General features: G+C 39.7%; 1 protein-coding gene across 2 annotated transcripts in view; it reads left to right on the forward strand.

The window, feature by feature from the left end:
• Positions 1 to 21,268, forward strand: part of LOC126235975 (probable multidrug resistance-associated protein lethal(2)03659) — a 301,252-nt gene that overhangs the window by 87,134 nt on the left and 192,850 nt on the right. Inside the window, exon 1 of one of the 2 annotated variants that reach the window (XM_049944951.1) lies at positions 20,751 to 20,789. The exons of the other annotated variant lie outside the window; for it this stretch is intronic. The gene's annotated coding sequence lies outside the window, so the exon portion shown is untranslated. Of the gene's footprint in view, positions 1 to 20,750; positions 20,790 to 21,268 lie in introns of those variants that run through there. 2 annotated transcript variants of the gene reach the window in all.

Consider the following 21,268-nt stretch of genomic DNA (forward strand, 5'->3'; position numbering starts at 1 on the left):
AGCGGAAGACGGCCTAACGGTGTGCGGGACCGTAGCCCAGCTTCATGGAGACGGTTGCGAATGGTCCTCGCCGATACCCCAGGAGCAACAGTGTCCCTAATTTGCTGGGAAGTGGCGGTGCGGTCCCCTACGGCACTGCGTAGGATCCTACGGTCTTGGCGTGCATCCGTGCGTCGCTGCGGTCCGGTCCCAGGTCGACGGGCACGTGCACCTTCCGCCGACCACTGGCGACAACATCGATGTACTGTGGAGACCTCACGCCCCACGTGTTGAGCAATTCGGCGGTACGTCCACCCGGCCTCCCGCATGCCCACTATACGCCCTCGCTCAAAGTCCGTCAACTGCACATACGGTTCACGTCCACGCTGTCGCGGCATGCTACCAGTGTTAAAGACTGCGATGGAGCTCCGTATGCCACGGCAAACTGGCTGACACTGACGGCGGCGGTGCACAAATGCTGCGCAGCTAGCGCCATTCGACGGCCAACACCGCGGTTCCTGGTGTATCCGCTGTGCCGTGCGTGTGATCATTGCTTGTACAGCCCTCTCGCAGTGTCCGGAGCAAGTATGGTGGGTCTGACACACCGGTGTCAATGTGTTCTTTTTTCCATTTCCAGGAGTGTAGATTGCGCGTCCGATATATGTTCGATAGAATTCATGCGGGCAACCTGGGTGGCCAAATCATTCGAACTGCCCAGTGTGCTCTTTAAACTAATTGCGAACAATTGTGGCCTGCTGACAGGTTTGGGATCATGAAGTCCGTGAACGGCTGCAAATGGTCTGAAAGTAGGCAAACATAACAATTTCCAGTCAATGGACGGTTCATTTGGACCAGAAGACTGTCCATTCCATGTAAACGCAGCGCACACCTTTATGGAGCCACCACCAGATTGTGCAGTTCCTTTTTGACAACTTCGGTTCATCGCTTCTAGGGGTCTGTGCGACACTCGAACCCTATCATCAGCTCTTACCAAGTCAAATCGGGACACATGTGACCAGGCAACGGTTTCCAGTCGTCTAGGCTCTACCCGATGTGGTCACGAGCCCAGGAGAGGCGCTGCAGGCGATGTCTTTCTTTTAGCAAAGGCATTCGCGTCGGTAGTCTGGTGCCGTAGCGTATTAACGCCAAATTTTGCCGCTCTGTCCTAGCGGATACATTTGTCGTACGGTTATTTCATGAAGTGTTGCTGGTCTGTTAGCACTGACGCTGCTTTTGCTCGTTAAGTGAAGGCCGTCGCCCACTGTGTTGTCCGTAGTGAGAGGCAATGCCTGTAATTTAGTATTCTCAGCATACCTTTAACATCGTATCTCGGAATATTGAATTCCGTAACGATTTTCCAATTGAAAAGCCCTATGCGTCTAGCTCCAATTACCATTCCGCTTTGTAAGTCTGTTAATTTCCGTCCTACAGCCATAATCACTGTGGAAACTTTTCCACGTCAATCGCCTAAGTACAAATGACAGCTCTCCCAATGCACTGCCCTTTCTTAAGTCGTGTACGCGATACTACCGCCGTATGTATATGTGGATACCGCTATTCCATGCCTGTCCCCTCACTGCAGAAGCTTTTCAAATATGATTCTACACAAGTATCTTTATTGCTAGATGAATTAACTACTAAAGACGTCATCTTGTTCCTGGACTTATCCAGTACCTTTGTGGTATGTGGGGAAACCACTCCTCGTCCATCCGCCGGTGGGATTCGATCCGGGGCCAGCTCGCCGTCTCGAATCCTGGAAGCGGCGTGCTAACGGATGCGGCCATCCGGATGGGTCTAACTAATGAAGAGCTAATGAACCGAATTGCGGAAAACATTTACGGCACAACTTGACTAAAACGTATCAGTTGATACGACACGCCCAGAGGCATAAAGGAAGCGTCAGGTTCGTTATGGGTTGGGTCGTTTTTTGGGGGAACAGCGAGGTCATCGGTCTCAGCGGATTAGGGAAGGTCGGGGAAGGAAGTCGGCAGTCCCCTTTCAAAGGAACCATCCCGGCATTTGCCTGGAGCGATTTAGGGAAATCACGGAAAACCTAACCCAGGATGGCAGGACGCGGGATTGAACCGTCGTCTTCCCGAATGCGAGTCCAGTGTGCTAACCACTGTGCCATCTCGCTTGGTGTTCATATGGAAGTGTGTGTGTGTGTGTGTGTGTGTGTGTGTGTGTGTGTGTAGTAATAATTTGAGGGAGAGCGGTGCTTCAGAGCAGTAAACACGGTTAAGTGAATGTAGGTTGCAGTAGCTATACGGACGAAGAGGCTTCCGCGGAACAGACCAGCGTGTACGACTCAACAAACGAGTCTTAGAACCGACGACGACAGGTGTTGATTGGGAACTACAGGTGCATAGAATGACTTGTAGTTCGCTAGTCTAATGACAGTGGAGCAATTTGCGCAGGCTCGTAGCAGACACATTGCCCCTAACATCAGTCCTCCTAATCCTCTTGACATTCCAATTTTGCTTGATTCAGTTACCGAAATTCGGCGATTTGAAAATTTAAAATACTATCGTTTTCAAGTTGAGTTAAAAAGTTACTGTAGAAAGGGTGCGAGAACTACGAAACCCGAATTCTTGTGTAATCTCAGATGCGCTATGACCCATGCGTCTCGAAGCGATCATAAACGCACTTCTAGTAACAACTCGCAGCTTCATGTCCGCTACACACTTGTCAGACGGACTGCTCAGTCTCTCTTCACTCGTGTTATACCAAACATTGAGGCCCTCCTACACGGCACATCTTCAAATGGGACAATTCTACCCGTGACATTTGGGCGCACAGTTTAGGGATGCCACGAAAAACTTTAACATTCTACTCATTTTGGTTAGAGAACACGGGTTTCATGTTCTTTCACTATCCTTACTGATAAATGAACTAAACAGTTCATTGATCCGCATGGATTGTAAAACAAATCCAAACCTCTATTGTAATACGTAAACGAGGGCTTTTCAAGAAGACAAAAATGTGTAACTTGCAAGGAAGTCAACGTTGCCATTTGACAGTTGGCTCAGGCCCGAAACTAGTACTGGTACAATAAAATGATTTCAAACAAACATCTGGCTGCTTGCTGTATTTCCTACAGTGTAAACCTAGATATTGTTGACCGCACGGGTGTGAAGTCCCCACATCCAGAACTAGTCCAGTGCCTTAACAACTATTTTTCAGCGGGGCGTGAGGATCTACCTTCCTTTCGTCAGTTTTTCTCTTTCTCGCTCGGGTTTTCAGTGGGACCTTGAATTGGTATTTTCGTCAAATCGTTCTGCTTTACCAAACTGATAAAATTTTGTGTATATTAAAGAAGTTGAAAGCTTGTCGCTTTGAAATTAGGAATAATTTGTTAGGTCCGGCTTGCATAAACTACTTGTCTCCTAGTGAAAATGGCAATGACTTGCACATATGCTTAAAGTACTGTCATTGCCGAACCACTTCAGACACTTCATTAGAGCCACTTCAATACGCATGACAGACAATTTCGTTATCGTTAATGGCGCAGGAGCGATTTTGTTATCGTTATTGAGGATGAACCTGGTGTTCTCGGCAGTATTTTAACGCTCTTGCTTGTTACTTAGTTGTGGGCTTCTCGTGCCGCTTGGGTGGAAACTGCTTACCCTATGCACACGTTGTGAAATCTAAATAAATAAAAGCGTAAATGTTCGTTCGTTCAAAATCTTGTATCTCCGTAAGCTCGTAACCGATTGCTTTGCAATTTTCACACAGTTGAATTCTAATAAAAACATTGTTACCAAAAACCTCAATATACCTTTCAGATTTACTTCCAATTTTTACACGTTACTCTAATAAACGTTTAGACACACAGACTATACAATTCGGGATATATATATATATATATATATATATATATATATATATATATATATATATACAATAGTGAAACGCTGTCAAACAGTACTTCTACCTTTGGCTAATCTGATCATACTACTACTACGGAATCCGAATTTGTGGTAGTATAGCAAGCTCAAGGTCAGAGGTAGGGGCGAAGAGGTGGGTGGGTGGGTGGAAGTGGACGTAGAAAATGTGGAGGTAGATGTAGATGTAGACGGAGGGGACAGGAGGAGACAGATCGAGAGGGGGAGGATGATATGCACGAAGCGAGGGGAGACGGACAGAGAAAGGGGAGGGGAGGAGTTTAGGACATATAATTCCTATACCTATTAGAAACGTCTTTCTCTTTGCTTTATTTTCAATTTTTGTAGACCGATTCGCAGCAAAGTGTAGCTAGGTACAGTTAGTAGGATATTATTTCAATCTGGCTTTCTGGTTTGTCTATTGTCAGTGGTTATAGCTAACACACACACAACTGACACTGTGCGTACGCTAAACAGGGAACAGCAGCAGATCAGAATCTTTCGGATTATTCATTACACACACACACACACACACACACACACACACACACACACACACACACACACACCAAATTAACAATAGCATCAAAAAATCTTCAGAATACCCGCCACATGACATTTAGAAGTACTTTGTCTCTCGGCTGCATTCGACTCAGTAAAACAAAAAATCGAAGTGCTAGAAATGAATTTTGTGGAAGACCAATTCTTTTGTTTTAGTAGTTTCGGAAAAGTGTCTGACCCCCCCATGGTTGACCTGTCTTCAAAGTGTTTGACCAGATTCAGGTTGTGACATACCTGTTTAAAGTGATATTGAAGTGCCAGCTATTTCTCCCTTTAATGTTTGGCGGGCTTATTACACTTGCAAAGAAAAGCACAAACTGCTGAAATTCCATGTTTGGTTTGTCGTGTCAGTAAGTACGGGTACTGTCTTAAGTTTGAAAAACTTCCCGTAAGAAGCCTGTCGCGATTCAGATTAAAAGCGTTTGCTCTCCATGTGCCGTGCTGTTACAAAGAAGCCCTGTCGCTGGACCGCGTATATTAATTTCATGCAAACGTTTGTGTCTGTAAATATCAGGTGCTTGTCTGACAAATATACATACAGATATACCTTTATATTGCAAAAGTAGTATACATAGATAACGGCAGAATATGGATTCGAAAAAGTATATCTTTTACGGTAAAATTTTAAACGCAGAGAGAAAATTACAAACGAAGAGTTCAGCTCTGAACTGGATTGGAGGTCATGAACCTAAGCTGTGTCCCTTGCACTCCTTCTGTTAGTATTTGAAATAGCTGTCGTTATCTGACATTCTTATTCAGGGCAGCCTCACATAACTACAAAGAATGGCTTTTGGATGGTGGCCAGCCTTTATAGTTGGACCGCTTGCCATTGTGTTGGTCACAACGACCTGCAAGGTTACAGTGTTACCGCAGCACATTCCGAGTAACCTAACACGCTGACAGGACTCAGTCCTTATCTCGCATACCAGGTACTACAGGTTGTAACCTCCCCACAGAAATTTTTGTAATGACAATACTTAATAGAAATGGATCCAAGTGTAACCTTCCCGGAAAAATATTAATGACAAAGACAATTAAATGAAAGCTCGCTATCTGACTCAAGTACAAGTTCTCCACACAAAAATGTAAAATAATCCCATGACAATGAAACTGCAGTGATAATCAAAACTCAATTTAACCGAAATGTCGGTCTTTGGCCCTGTGCAAAAATTAGAATTAATTTCTTACCTTAGTAAAACTGCATGTCAAAATTCTGCTCTTAATCTGCGCCACAGCTTGCAGCAGATGCATCGCAATAACTAAATTTTTTTGAAGTTAATTGAAATTTTTGTTTAAAGGAAATGGAAGGAAATCGAATGATTCTTTGTTAAAAATTGCTTTGAAATCAGATTATTATTGGGGCGATTTGAAAATTAATTACAACGAATATAGATTAGATTATGTGATGAGCGCAAAGCTGCATGAATACTTATTTAATAAAATTATACCTCATCCTGAATCTCGACCATTGCTGTGCCGACGCCCGCCGACTGCTCTGGGCTACCACTACTCACAGACTCCTAGCACTACTGAGCACTGACTACTACAGACAGACTGACTGCTCGCTACTGCGAGTCGAGCGCAACTGCTCTGGTCAGAGATTCTACAATGTCTCAGCATCGCTGCCGCACAACATACGTGTTTCATAACCCTCCACTGGGGGGGCAAAAATTTGGCAGCGATGGTGAGTCATTTGGACTTGCCATCGTAACAAATTTTTCCTTTAATTAATTAACATTTACAAAATATTTGGATGTAATACATGAATTAAATGTTGTGCGCATGCACCAATTACAAAACATTACAGACAAGACAAAATATAAGTACAAAACAAATCAGGAAAAATGTATATACAAATTATTTGACAGATAATAAAATGCACACACACTGAAAAATTCTTTAGCAGTTTCATAACAAGCAAAAAAAAATCATGTTGACAAGTGTCATGAGTGCACATGCACTGCAGTGGAGAACGTATCAGTAAAAGACGAAATGTATATACAATGAGTAACAAATGACATAAATCATAAAAGGTATACAGAATGAACACAAATCATATCGTAAATTGAGAAGAGTGCACAGGCACCGGAGTTCAGTTGAAAACATATTCACATAAGTGCACATGCACTGAAAATTTTTGAACATTTTCATAAGAAATAAACGCAAGTGTACAAAAAAATCATCAAATCACAAAAGTATATACAATATAAATGACAAGAGTGCACACATACTGCACTTCAGAACAAATCAAAATGTCTTTAGTATTTTCACAATAAATAAACATAATAGCAAAAAATCATGTCGACAGGTGACATAAGTGTACTCGCACTGGAGTTCAACAAATCGAGAAAAAATGTATAGGCCATGAACATACATGGTGTTAGTTAAAATTGATTTTCACTATTAGGATAGGAAAGGAAAGGATTGCATCATGGTTGTAGCACTTTAGTTTGCACATAGCTGCACTGAAAGTCCATATCTTTCCACAGAATCACAACTAAGTGATACAATCTGCAGTTCCGTTCCCAGAAGTATTTATCAGCGTATCAAGACAGTGAAACGTCGTAGTATTATTCCATGCTATCATTTGGCAGTACATCAGGTACACCAAACAGTGAGACCATAATAACGTCTTCTTCGCTTACGGTGGTGGACAGCATGTCGTGTCAACACCACGCTCTTAAGAGGCACACCAACGTAGAATTAGTGCAAAACCAAATATAGTGCTCCATGATTAGGAGGATGTATAGGACAAATGGATATTACAGTAATTCAGGGTAGTTAGCTCAGAAGTTGAAGGACATTAACTAACAGACAAGCCTTAATAGGTGATTACATAAGTAGTATGCGGCATACATAGCTCAGTTATTGAACATTTCTGTACCATGAATGTAGTATTACAGAAAAATGTTCATTAATTAATTTACAGACAAGAGTGGCGATCAATGGCCATCAAGTATTGAGTATTACAAAACATTTTTCCTCATTCAAATGACATATTTACAAATAATTATTGGCACTCAGTGGCTAGCAATTATTAATTAGTACAAAACATTTATCATCATTCAGTATTATCGTGAAAGTCATCATTGAAAAATAGGAGCTCATTAAAGGCATAATTACTAACAAAACATTTAGTTACATTAATTATTGGCACTCAGTGGCCTAGCAACTTTTATCATCATTCAGTATTAATAGGAGAAGTCATCATTGAAAACAGTAGTTAATTAATGGCATAATTACTAACAAAACATTTAGTTACATTAATTATTGGCACTCAGTGGCCTATTATTAAAAACATGAAGTCAGAATTGAATACAGTAGCTAATTAATGACAATTAATACATAATTCATTAAGTGACACTAATTATTGGCACTCAGTGGCCATCAATTATCGAATTAACAAGTCATTATTAAAAATCAGTTAATTACAATCATAGCATTAAGAATCATGTGCATAATAAGTAGTCTCAATACAATAAGAAGTCATTATTCAAGTGACATACTATTCAGAGCTAATTAGTATTATGCAGAATTATCATAGTGACATTATATGGGACTGGTAATACATTTTGTTTTTTGTGCTAGCAATGCATTGCTTGCGTAATTATAAGGGAAAACAAAAAAAAGAAAAAATTGCTTCTAGGTTGTTCCTATAAATGAAAAATGTGTAACGTCATTAGTCATCTGTAGCAAGGTTGTGACACAAGGTATTATATGTGATCACGTTTGTAAATTATATACAAATGGGTAAAAAAAATAAATTGCAAGTACTAGAACAGGTATAATAAGTAACAAGTTTAGTAAGTATCATGAAAAGCTTCTCCTGGAAAAAATACAAAATGGATTATTGAGCTGAAAGAAGAAACGCAGACTATGCTGAAAAGTAGTGAACTTCGAATTAACAGGTAGTGAAATGTGTATAAAAAAATGTGTTCCATAGCTGTCCTTTCCAAAATCTTCAGTCATCCTACTACGCAATATAACACCTGCTGTCAAAGTAAACTGCAACAAATACTTAAATAACTACATAGCATAAATACATAACTTCAACATTATCCTCATCTGTAAAGAAAAAACTTCATTATTCATATCATCATAACTTCATCATTATCATCACCTGTAAACAAAAACTTCATTATTCATAGTACCATATTCTTCATCATTATTCATTATCAGCATTCATTATCATCTGCAAAAATCATTTCATTATTCATCACACAACTATTCCTAATCCCTAGCATGTTTCATCACTTAAAACTAAGATGTGTAGTTCTGTCTGACAGCTTGCATCAATCGCCTTGTATTCTGAAAGAAAAAATTAGTTAAGACTGCTATTCTGCGATGTGTATAATATATTCTGGTTAATGCTTGTTAATTCTGATCCATTTACTCGTCCTCATTAGCTTATTGCATCTTCTTTCGTTTATTCCGTAGGTGAAATTCCCACTTCTGTTTAATTCATTTCCTTTACGCATCATTTATTTCTGAAATTGATGAACAAAGATTAATGTCTTGCATTTAAATCATATACCCATTAAATAATGACTGGTTAATGGTGACACAATTAAGCATACAGCATAACATGACAGAAAAACGTAATATGTCAAAAGCATAGACAGTGTTCAAAGGCAAAAATGTATAGAGAATATCACAATGCAGCAGCAAACAAAAGGAAAATGAAATACAGTCACGATGTTGAGATATCACAAGGCAAAATGTCAAAGTCAAATGGTGTGTGTTATACCTTAAGTAGCTCACAGTGCATACAAACAAAACATGAAAACAATCGTACATACATAAGAAAGACAAAATGTGATATTCGTTGTGCTCAGCTTGTTAATTAAAGACTTCAATGGAGAGAGAATTTGATAAAATTAATGCGTCATTACAGAGGATTACATAATTATTCATAAAATGCGTAAGTTCATCTGAAAAAATGCACGGTCTAGTGTGTAACGACAAGAAGAGCGACCTGCTAACCTTACCTTGCCGGGCACTTGCCAAGAAAAAATACGATAATCATCAATAGGTAGTCACATAAATGTAATTGCATAAGTGGTCACAAAATGTGTAAGTTCATCTGGAAAATATGCACGGTCTGATGTGTAACGACAAGAAGAGCGACCTGCTAACCTTATCTTGCCGGGCACTTGCCAAGAAAAAATACGATAATCATCAATAATTGATCACATAAATATCTGAAAATGTATTACAGTGTGATAAATCATAAAGTATGTTCACTCAATAAAGGGTTTTATGTTGGATAAGTGGTGGTTTCCTTTCGATTTTCTGGTTCTCAAAGTTTCGACGTGTACAACATTGGGGTGAGGAATGCTACGAATCCGATATGGACCAGCGTATAGAAGTTCAAATTTACTGCACTTACCTTTTAACTTACTGGATAAATAATGTGTACGTACTAATATCTTCTGTCCAACGTGAAAGTCTCGGCGTCTACAAACCTGTTTTTGCTGTCTTCTCCGGCGCTCTGCGGCACGTTTGATGTTGTTCAGCGCAATTGTAATTATTTCGTGGTGTCGTAATCGACGAGATGTAGGGAAGTTTACTAATTCTTTAATTTTGTTTGGTGGTTCAACGTTTTTCAGTATAACAGACGGAGATAGCATAGTGGATTCATTTGGAATGGAATTAATTACATCTTGGAATGAGTGTATGTGTGTGTCCCAATTAGCATGTCTTTTGTGGCAGTATATTCTACACAGTTTACCAATTTCTTTCATTAGTCGTTCACAAGGGTTCGAAGAAGCGTGGTACTTGGATATATAAATCGGAGAAATGTTTCTAGCTCGTAACATGCGTATCCATATAGCAGAACGAAATTGTGATCCATTGTCTGAAATTACTTTCATCACATGCCCTACATGAAATAAGAAATGCTTTACAAATGCTTTTGAAACAGTTTTAGCAGTAGCTTTGCGTAACGGAGTGAAGGTAACAAATTTTGAAGTGAGTTCAACAGCGACAAAGATGTAGCAAAAACCTCTGTTAGTTCTCGGAATTGGACCAAAAATGTCTACTGCGGCCATATGTCTTAATTTAACAGGTATAATGGGATATAATGGAGGAATGTGTGAAGTGGTGTCTGATTTAGCTTTCTGGCAAATTTTACATGACGCTAAAACTCGTCGTATACGTTTTTCCATGTTTGTAAAATAACAGTTCTGTCTCAATATAAGAAAACATTTTCTTGCTCCGTAATGTGCGTAGCTTAAATGCGTGTACCATATTAATTTGTTAATCAGTTCGTCAGGAATGCATAATAACCAATTGTTGCTGTCAGGATGAGAGCGGCGAAACAGAATGTCATTGCGTACAGTGTAGTGGTTCCTAATAGTAACATTATTCTTATCTTGCCAAAGGTGTTTAATTTCTTTCCACACATTGTCTTTGCTTTGCTCTCGTGCTATGTCCTGTAATGACGATGAAATAAAATTTTCAAATGCAACTTGTTGAATGTACATGACACTGAAATTTGCTTTGCAGAAGTTGGTTGCTACGTCTTGCTGATTGTTGCTGAGAGAACGCGATAATGCGTCTGCTATAACATTTTGTGTGCCGGGAATGTGAACTATTGTAAAATTAAATTCCTGTAAATATAGTTTCCATCTGCTTAATCTGTCGTGAGTGAATTTAGCGGAAAGTAGAAATTGTATCGCTCTGTGGTCTGTATAAACGGTGGTATGTCTGCCATAAAGAAAGTGCCGAAATCTCGTAAAAGCCCATACAACACATAACGTTTCCAATTCTGTGACGGAATAATTTCGTTCAGCAGGTGACAAAATGCGGCTTGCAAATGCGATGTTTTTAATTACTGTAGAGCCATCTTCTTCAATTTCCTGAAAAATGTGTACGCCTAAAGCTGTGTTGGAACTGTCGGTGGCAATGGAAAAATTTCTGGTAAGATCTGGGTGCGATAAAAGTGGAGCATTCAACAAAGCATGTTTCAAGTTCACGAATTCAGAGTGTGCTTGCTTATCCCATGACCAAATAGTGTTTTTACCTGTTAATTGGCATAATCTAGGTGTATCTAACGCAGAATGATGAATAAATTTGCGAAAAAAGTTAGTTAAGCCCAAAAAACTGCGTAATTGTTTCTTTGTCGTAGGAACAGTAATGTCACGTAAAGCTTGAAGTTTTTCTGGATCAGGCGCAATGCCTTCTGCTGAAATTACGTGTCCAAGAAATTTTATAGAAGTTTTACCAAAATGCGATTTACTGAGGTTAACTGTGAGTCCTTGTGCATGGAAAGTTTGCAATAGTCGTTCTAAAATCAGATTATGTTCAGTCCAGTTAGCTTCTGCAATAAGAATGTCATCTACGTATGTCGTGATTCTGTCTTTAAGTTCTGTCGGAAGTATTGTGTTCAAACCGCGAATAAAAGCTGCAGAGGAAATAGTTAAGCCGAACGGTAATTTGCAAAATTGATAACAGTCGCCAAAACAGAGAAAAGCTGTATATTTTCTGCAATTTGGATGAAGTTGAATTTGCCAAAATCCCGATTTCAAATCTAATGTGGAATAAATAGCTGTACCGTGAAATTTCTGTAGAAGTTCCTCTAATGTCTGTGGTCGATCTGTTTCATTAATAATAATGTCATTAATGTGACGTGAATCAAGTACGAGGCGAAGTGAGCCATCTTTTTTCTTAACAATATGTAGCGGGTTTATGTACGGACTAACTGCCGGTTCTATAATTCCTTGGTCGAGCATATCCTGCAATTCTTTTTTAACTTGTTCTCTGTGGATATATGGAATGGGATAATGCTTTGCTTTAAATGTGTCGTGCTGTTTGACTTGAAATTCATACATAAAGCCGGACATAGTACCAGGAATGTTGTCGAAAACTGGAGCTTGCTGTAAAAGAATTTTGTGTAATTGCGTTCGTTCGTCGTCTGTATTTGCACTGCTTTGTTTAACTTTATCAGAAATCATTTGCATTACGTCGTAGTCAGTTTCGTCTGGAGTATTATAGTTATGTACGTACGTATCCGTGAACAATGTGGAACTACAGTCTATGTTACGTGTTGCGGAAATGACCTCTGTGCGGTTAATTGTTTGTTCTTCCGCAGATAATGAGTGCTGAAATTCTAAAGCCAATTGCACATTTTCATCCTTCAACATTAAATAGGAATTTTGAAAATCGACCACTGCGTCGTGTTGTACGAGAAAATTAGTACCTAAAATTACGTCTGTTGTTAATAAAGGAACAATCCAAAAATTTGAGTGAAATGTGTGACCTCCAATACAAAATGATAAATGTGTCTGTAATTTAACGTCTACTCCTTTACTCGATACTGCTCCTTTCACTTTCGTTTTGCCTAAAGGTAATGTGGGATAGGTGTTTTCTTTGTTACACTCGTTAAAAGTTTCTTCATTTATAACTGACATAGGTGATCCGGAATCGATTACTGCTGAAAATTTCGATGAACCAATTTTAATTTCGATGACAGGATGTGAAATGGTTTTCTGAACAACTGGTTTTTCCTGCAAAAGAGTGTCTCTGATGTCGTCAAACGTAATTACATTTTCGTGAACAACATTTTGCGTGTCGAAAGTAGTGCTTGTGTTATTGGAAGATGCGTCCTGTACAGTATCTAGTCAGATTCTATCAGACGTGTTATTATTATCAGGAGGATGTTGTGGCATTTCTACAATTTGAACAGTTCTATTACTTCTTCCAGACGTGTTACGCTCTGGATGATACCTACTGTCGGGTTCGTTCATGAGAATAGGTTCTTGTGGATGATTTTGCTGTTGGTAAGATCGACTGTTATTATATGTACGTTGATAATTGTGCTCGTCATTTTTACGTCTGTCGTGATAGTCATTCCTATACGGTGCATTGCGATAGGAATTGAAATACTGTCTTCTCTGCACGTAGTTATTTCCTTGCTGCCGTGCGTCACTATTTGTTGGATCTGGGACTATACGTGCACGCGGCGAAACATTGTAGTTGGGTTGACCTTGTGCATTACATTGTTGGTTATGTATTCCAACCGGCTGACTTTCATGCTGTTGTGGTGGAAAACGTCTATTGTTACTAAAAGGTGGTTCCTGTTGCTGAAAGTTTTGATGATGTTGATAATGAGAATTTTGTCTGCTGTTAAAGTTCTGGTAGTTGTCGTTCCTAAAGCGTCTGTTATTTTTCCTATTGAAATTACGTCCCTGATCATAATTACTGTAAGTTTGTTGACCTTGGTTATTATACGAAAAGTTTTTATTTACAAAAGAATAATCAGATTGTTGTACTTCTAAGAGTTGTAACAGATCTCTGAATGCTGAAATATTTTCCTTTTGCTGACCCGTTAGAAGTGAAACTCTTAATGATCGTGGCAGTTTAGAAATGCATAATTGTATAAGTGCAGATTCACTATAAGGTTCACTTAGGTACTGGTTTTGTTGCACCATGTGCTCAAAAAATTGCGTCACACTGGGAAAATTTGTGTTCTCGTAATTCGGCAAACTAATTAACTGATCTTTAATTCCGCGCTGTGTCGTTTTCGACCAATATGCAGATAAAAAGGCATTCTGAAACTCTTCTACTGAATAGCATTGTCTCGCGATCGGCCTCATACGAGTTGCCGGTTCGCCTTCCAAAAAGCTGCAAATAAATTCAAGTTTATGCGTAACGGGCCAAGTCGGTGGAAAAGCAAAGCTAAATTGTTGAATCCAATCCAGTGGGTGAATCTGTGTTCTGTCATTCTTAAACACTTTAAATTTTCTTACTGACAGAAAATGTTTGTAATCGAAATTATCGTCTCTGTGTGATGGAACAGGTTCAGGATTGTAAGAGAATCTATTGAACTGTGGTTGTTCGGAATCTAAGTCCCGTACTCTCTGTAGATTACTCAAATTACACGCGCTGCGTGAGTCTGGCAAATATTCGAAAAGTGGCGTCTGCTGTGATGTGTTATTAACTGAAATACTTTTCATCTCTGTTACCTCCTGCTGTAAACTTGACAACTTTCTGCGCAACGTGTTATTAGACGAATCGATCTCATTAATTGTCTGCTGCAAATTTTGAAATTCAGGTGTTTGACTAAACGAAACCGGTGAAGTATCGTCTGATTTATTGTCATTAGTACTTTCGATGACGTCAATACGACTGGCCAATTCATCACATTTTTCAGTCAGTATTTTAACCTGATCATCGGTTTTAGTGTCAGTGGCATTAATCTGGTTTTGCAATTTACGTGTAGTTTCGTTCAGTTTTCTAACGTCAGCCTTGACAACATCGGAATCCTGTGTTAGTTCTAATTGTTCGAACCTGTCTGTCACTGTCTGAATATCCACTGTGTGTGTATCTGTTTTCGATTTAAGATCAGAAATCTCATCACGTAATTCCGCGTTCAACTGTTTGATGGAATTAATTTCGTCGGACACTGTAGCAATATTGTTGTCTACGTATGTTTTTGCTTTCGCAAACATTTTACGTTTGTCTTCCTGTCTTTGAGCAGTGATTGTTTCCATTACTTGACGTTTTACTTTATTTTGATCATCAATAAATTTGCGGAAACGCGTATCACTGTTTTGTATGTGAAGACTAAGACGTTCGTTAATTTGTGTGTTCTGTTGTTCGAATTTCGCATCAATCTTTTCATCCATTGTGCGCGAAAGTTCTACCGTCATTGCTTTAAACTCGTCGCGTAATTGTGTAGCTTTTTCAGAGCATTGTTTAGCGACTGTACTGATTTCCGCTCTAAGTGTTTCTGTTGCAGCTGTTTGCAATTCCCTTAATTCCTGAGCAACAGACTTAATTTCTTCGCTACTTTTTCGCGAACAAGCCTCGATTTCCTCGCGTAACTGTTCCTTAGTGTCATGGCACTGCGCGGCAACGGCTCTAATTTGTTCACTTAACTGTCTGGAATTGTTATCTAATTTTTCATTTAACTGTCTGGAATTGTTATCTAATTTTTCATTTAGCTGTTCGTTCTGTTCACTAAGTTGCCTGAAATCTTCTCTCTGTTGTCTGGCCTGTTCACTAAGCTGTTTGAAATTTTCATTCTGTTCTCTGAAATTTTGTTGCAAAAATGCCATAATTGGATCCGATAAAAAATTAGCATTTCTGTTCTCTGTGTTAATTAATGCTGGATCTGGAATTGTCTCATTTTCCGTAACCATTTGGTTATTCTGAGATTCACAAAAAGGTTTGCCAGTCGAATTTACACTGTCGGTCACTATTTCATAATTAAATGGATCCGTCGTACTTTCAGTACACTGTCCATTTTCATTAGAAAAATTTCTCTGCACGTTACTTGAATTTTCCAAACCGTGTGTGTTAACCTGGGCAGCGCTCATTACAACAGAGCGTCCCGCGTCATCGATTGTCGTCAAATCAACAGAGGACATAACCGAGTTCGTTTGTTCATCGTTAAGATCTACATCATTATTAATGGTTGGAACGCACTGATTGTCAGTGAACGCAGGATTGTCATCATTACACTGCGTGTCACAATTACTATCGGTCATGTTGTTTAAGTCGGTAATTTCATTCAAAATACCTCGCGATACACTATTCAGTCTTTCGCGGCATTTTAACAATAGTCACAAATATTCACAAAAGAAATAAGCACAATGCAAAAGTAACACACAAATACAACAGAGCAACGAATTGCCGTTGACCTGTAGAAAGAAAGTCACAAATTAATAAAAGCGTTGCGCCAAATTCTAATTGTATCTAAGCAAATAAGAGCAGATATCTGACTGTTTTTCAAAAGATTCTCAACGAAATACGATCCTGGACTGGGTGTCGCCAAGTGTAACCTCCCCACAGAAATTTTTGTAATGACAATACTTAATAGAAATGGATCCAAGTGTAACCTTCCCGGAAAAATATTAATGACAAAGACAATTAAATGAAAGCTCGCTATCTGACTCAAGTACAAGTTCTCCACACAAAAATGTAAAATAATCCCATGACAATGAAACTGCAGTGATAATCAAAACTCAATTTAACCGAAATGTCGGTCTTTGGCCCTGTGCAAAAATTAGAATTAATTTCTTACCTTAGTAAAACTGCATGTCAAAATTCTGCTCTTAATCTGCGCCACAGCTTGCAGCAGATGCATCGCAATAACTAAATTTTTTTGAAGTTAATTGAAATTTTTGTTTAAAGGAAATGGAAGGAAATCGAATGATTCTTTGTTAAAAATTGCTTTGAAATCAGATTATTATTGGGGCGATTTGAAAATTAATTACAACGAATATAGATTAGATTATGTGATGAGCGCAAAGCTGCATGAATACTTATTTAATAAAATTATACCTCATCCTGAATCTCGACCATTGCTGTGCCGACGCCCGCCGACTGCTCTGGGCTACCACTACTCACAGACTCCTAGCACTACTGAGCACTGACTACTACAGACAGACTGACTGCTCGCTACTGCGAGTCGAGCGCAACTGCTCTGGTCAGAGATTCTACAATGTCTCAGCATCGCTGCCGCACAACATACGTGTTTCAAGGTTTCGCACATGACTACAACGCATCATGCGGCAGCTGTCCCCCACCGACCCGTGTTTTCGCAGGAAGGCGGATGCACAAATGCAACTGTGATTTGGTACCACTGATACGATACTGACCTGGGGACAGTACTAACTTCGCCTCAACGATTTCATTCATATTGACAGGATATGTTGGGCACAACTTGGACGTCAGCACACGTAAACAGAAGAAAGTACCAACAGTTACCGAGAAAATAAGGACTTAAAGTTTTAAACGTACTTACACACTTCGTATGGTCGCACGTGTGTGTTCAAAGAAGTTGCAACGAGCCCATAGTGTAAAAAGCGCCTGGTCTGTTGATCGAATCTTCCTGTTGGTATTGCCTTTTTCCGTCAGTTTTCTGAATCAAAAGTCGGTGATGTGCTTAAGTCATTGATGACCGAGAACAGTTCATGAATGTAAATAAACTTAATTTTGCAATACCCCAGTGGTTTCGAAACCTTTCATCTGACGGAATGCCTTGCGAGTCCTGGTACTTCCATGGAAAACACCTAGTTTATTTTGAAGGTTAATAAAATTTTGAGAGAAACTTGCTTATTCAGTAATTACATCAATTTTCAGTGACAACTAATCACACTCAAAGTAATTGTATAAAAAAACTTGTTGGAGGAGAGAGAAGGGTTCAGGAAGGGTAAGTCCAGTTCAGACATAAATTTTGTAACCAGACAACTAATTGAAGAACGTGTAGTATGTAAGCAGATGGGCTCTCACTGCATGATCAGACCCACTGACAGTGTAAGTATGATAATGTGGGAAATACTGAGGAGAGGCATACATCAGTTACAAAAAATTACACAATAAATGTAACGAGACCCCAAAATAGCCGGAAAGAGAACTTTATGCAACAAATTTAGGCTCAACATGGATGAAGTTTCTGGGATATTTTCTAGTACAGATGTTGTTCATGTGTACGGACAGTAGCTAATAGAAACAGTTTTTCACGCTTAACGTTCAGCAACAAAATTAGCTAATAACACTCTCTCGTGATGTGCAACTTGTAGATGAGTGAGGGCACCCTTCAAAAGTGTGTCGTAAGCCATTGGTCTTCCCCGTTTTTGATGTTTGGCGACAGAGCTATCCGCGGGACTAAACAGCCACAAGCTAACCACTCGTGTTTACGATTTACACGACGGTGTCCAAGAAGTCGTTCATAAAATATGCCGCCGCAGTGACTGAATGAAATCGCGTAAGTCGAAGAATTATCGCCAGCACTCTTCAGAAATGTGATTGGAGATATTAGGGCGAAGTTTTGAAAGCATTACTGTAAACTTTATGCATGTACTATCTAAGAATGGAAGTAGTGTTCCGCTGGTACAGTACCACCTGACGAACAATTGAGAACAGTTTGAATATTTCCAGAATGAGATTTTCACTCTGCAGCGGATTAAAACTGTGGGCCCGACCGAGACTCGAACTCGGTCCCGAGTTCGAGTATCGGTCGGGCCCACAGTTTTAATCTGCCAGGAAGTTTCACATCAGCGCACACTCCGCTGCAGAGTGAAAATCTCATTCTGGAAACATCCCCCAGGCTCTGGCTAAGCCATGTCTCCGCAGTATCCTTTCTTTCAGGAGTGCTAGTTCTGCATGGTTCGCAGAGAGCTTCTGTAAAGTTTGGGAGGTAGGAGACGAGATACTGGCAGAAGTAAAGCTGTGAGGACCGGGCGTGAGTCGTGCTTCGGTAGCTCAGATGGTAGAGCACTTGCCCGCGAAAGGCAAAGGTCCCGAGTTCGAGTCTCGGTCGGGCCCACAGTTTTAATCTGCCTGGAAGTTTCAGTTTGAATATTAGTTGCATGACTTTTATCCTGTGTAACATAGGTAAATATCCACGATATGATCTTAGTATTTGTCGCGTGAACGCGTCGGTGATTACCAAATTGATCCCGAAACGCGAATTATGCGGCTGTATGTTTATAGACATTGATCTCAAAGGGTAGATGAGCTTCTGTTCCTAGATGTGATTTAAGTCTAGTTTCTAGCTTGGGCTGAAATGAACCCCTGTGCCATTCCCCTTTTCCCTCATTTAAATGTTAGTGAGAAAAGAGGTATTTGTTGTTTTTGTTGACATATATCATTTGTATATTTGATTAGATAAGTGAAATAAATTTTTACAGTTTCAGAAAACGAGGATTTACGTATTTCGCTTCTATGTAAAAATTATTCCACAGAAGGTTTTAAGAGTTACTGAAGCTATGGAGGTCTTCATCACTCGCTACAGTGTTATCCGGCTATTTCAGTGAAGGACTAACATTTCTTTTGGATTTTAATCCCAAATATAATAATCACCTTCTTAGATGAACCTTTTTGCTTTGATCCTAAGGAAAAAGTATCTTAGGAGGAGAACCCGGTAAGTGCCATAACCCAAATTCCGTGTATCTTCGCTCAGTGGAAGAAGGGTCAACACACGTCTCAGCTTATCCATAGATCCTGCAGCGTTTCTGAAAAAAAAAAAGTTTCAACGCGTGATATCATCAGACAAAATGGTGGTACAGTCATTAGCGTCGCGGCATCTTAATTTTGCGCCCCCCTCCCCCTGCTAGAAACCCGAGTATTGCTTTTATTTTTGTTTTCATATGTATACCCATGTCTGTAGATAACCTCAGGAATGTTTACAGTGTATATTGATACAACGTTGTACTTACTCGTCTACTAATTGTATGCGAAATAAATTTTAAAAAAAGTGAGAATATGGTTTGAAATTCTTTTCGGTGATATTCCTGTAGTGCATCTTGATTCTAATCAGTTGCAAGCGCCATTTTTCGGCAGACTGATCCGTTATGCTTGGCCTGCCGCGAAATTGACGATGATCGAGATCTCTCAGCGAAGTTAACGTTTCTTTCCCCAGTGCGACACATACAAAAATGGCATTGTGGAAAACCTACCTTCGCGCGATGCTCGTGGTGGTCAGAGTAGCCGTGTTTAGATTGCTTCTGCTATCGGTATCGACCAAGGAAACGCGCCAAATCTCCCTGAAGCATACACATGAATAAAAGTATATATATATACCTGACAGTTACTGCGAAATCCTGTTATAATTTTACAGTTAACGTAATGCCTTGTATTCTCTACTTTGATCACACACATTCGAGTAGTAACCTACTGATGAGGATAGATAAATGAAACAATAAAAGTAAATAAGAACAGTAATCGGGTTTCCAACAGGGGTAGCAAAATTAAGAATTCGTGACGTTGACCACTGAACATTCATCTGAGGATATTGCGCGGTAAAGGCACAAAAAGTGTCTCGAAAATACCTCTAAAACCTTGACCGTCTAGTATCTTCCAGTATATACGGATAAGTCGAGACAAGAGATCACTTATTTAGACACCTCTTCCAATGAGCGATGTTCCTGGGATATGGAGTGCTGGCACATGCTGGATCTCCTCGTTAGTCAAAATGTGATTGTTGTAAGATTTATTTAGGAGCTAAACTTAAATAATAAAACAAAACGGCGTTTCTCAGTTGCATGTAGCTGCTCACAAGAAGAAACATAAAAATCATGATCACGTGGAACGTCCTACCGACAGCCGACTCTCATCCTCTAGCGAACGAGCTGGAACAGGCTTAGAATTCATCTTCACATTTTGTTAGTCTGCTGTGATTTCCCCCATACGGTGCACTTTGGAGCAGTGCATCTGCAGCCAGACAGAGCTCAAAGCTTAAGACCTTCCCCGCCTGGCTCCTGTGTTCCGCCGCTTCGCGGTTATCACGATAGGCGTCTGGGTCGGCTCTCACGATAACTGCTTTTATCAGTTGTGACAGCGCCTTCAGTTCTGATCACTGGACGGAACAATCAGTCTCTGCTCAACAAGGGCGTCAGCAGGCGAAGGCTGAACCAGGTAACGAAACTAGCAATACTTGATAGAAATGACACGCTGTAACACGTGAAACTGCTGTATATTTTAATTTTTATTTGTAAGACTGGTTTCAGTGAGACCATTTTCCAGTACAAACTTTTGTTAGTAGGCACGTGCAATATAACAAAAGGCAAGTCCCAAATAATATTTTGTTACAGAAAGGTAGATGTATGGAATCTCTCACAGGAGCTTCACGTGTTATAATACGCCACTTCTAAGATTTATCAAAGCTGCGGAATACAACGAAAACTATCATCAGTAGTGATGGTGGAAGGCTTTTCTGGAATCAGACTGGAGCACTGTGGTAACAATAGAAATTAGCAAAGCGTTTTGTTTATTTTATTGTAATTTACCGGAGAAATACAGGCATAACCTCGAAAGCCGAGTAAAACACACTCGGGATTAATATGGTTCTGGACTTGGTAGTTTCCTTGTGATGACGAACGGACGATATTGCAGTC

The sequence above is a fragment of the Schistocerca nitens genome, chromosome 2 (genome assembly GCF_023898315.1).
Source record: "Schistocerca nitens isolate TAMUIC-IGC-003100 chromosome 2, iqSchNite1.1, whole genome shotgun sequence".
Classification (NCBI taxonomy): domain Eukaryota; kingdom Metazoa; phylum Arthropoda; class Insecta; order Orthoptera; family Acrididae; genus Schistocerca; species Schistocerca nitens.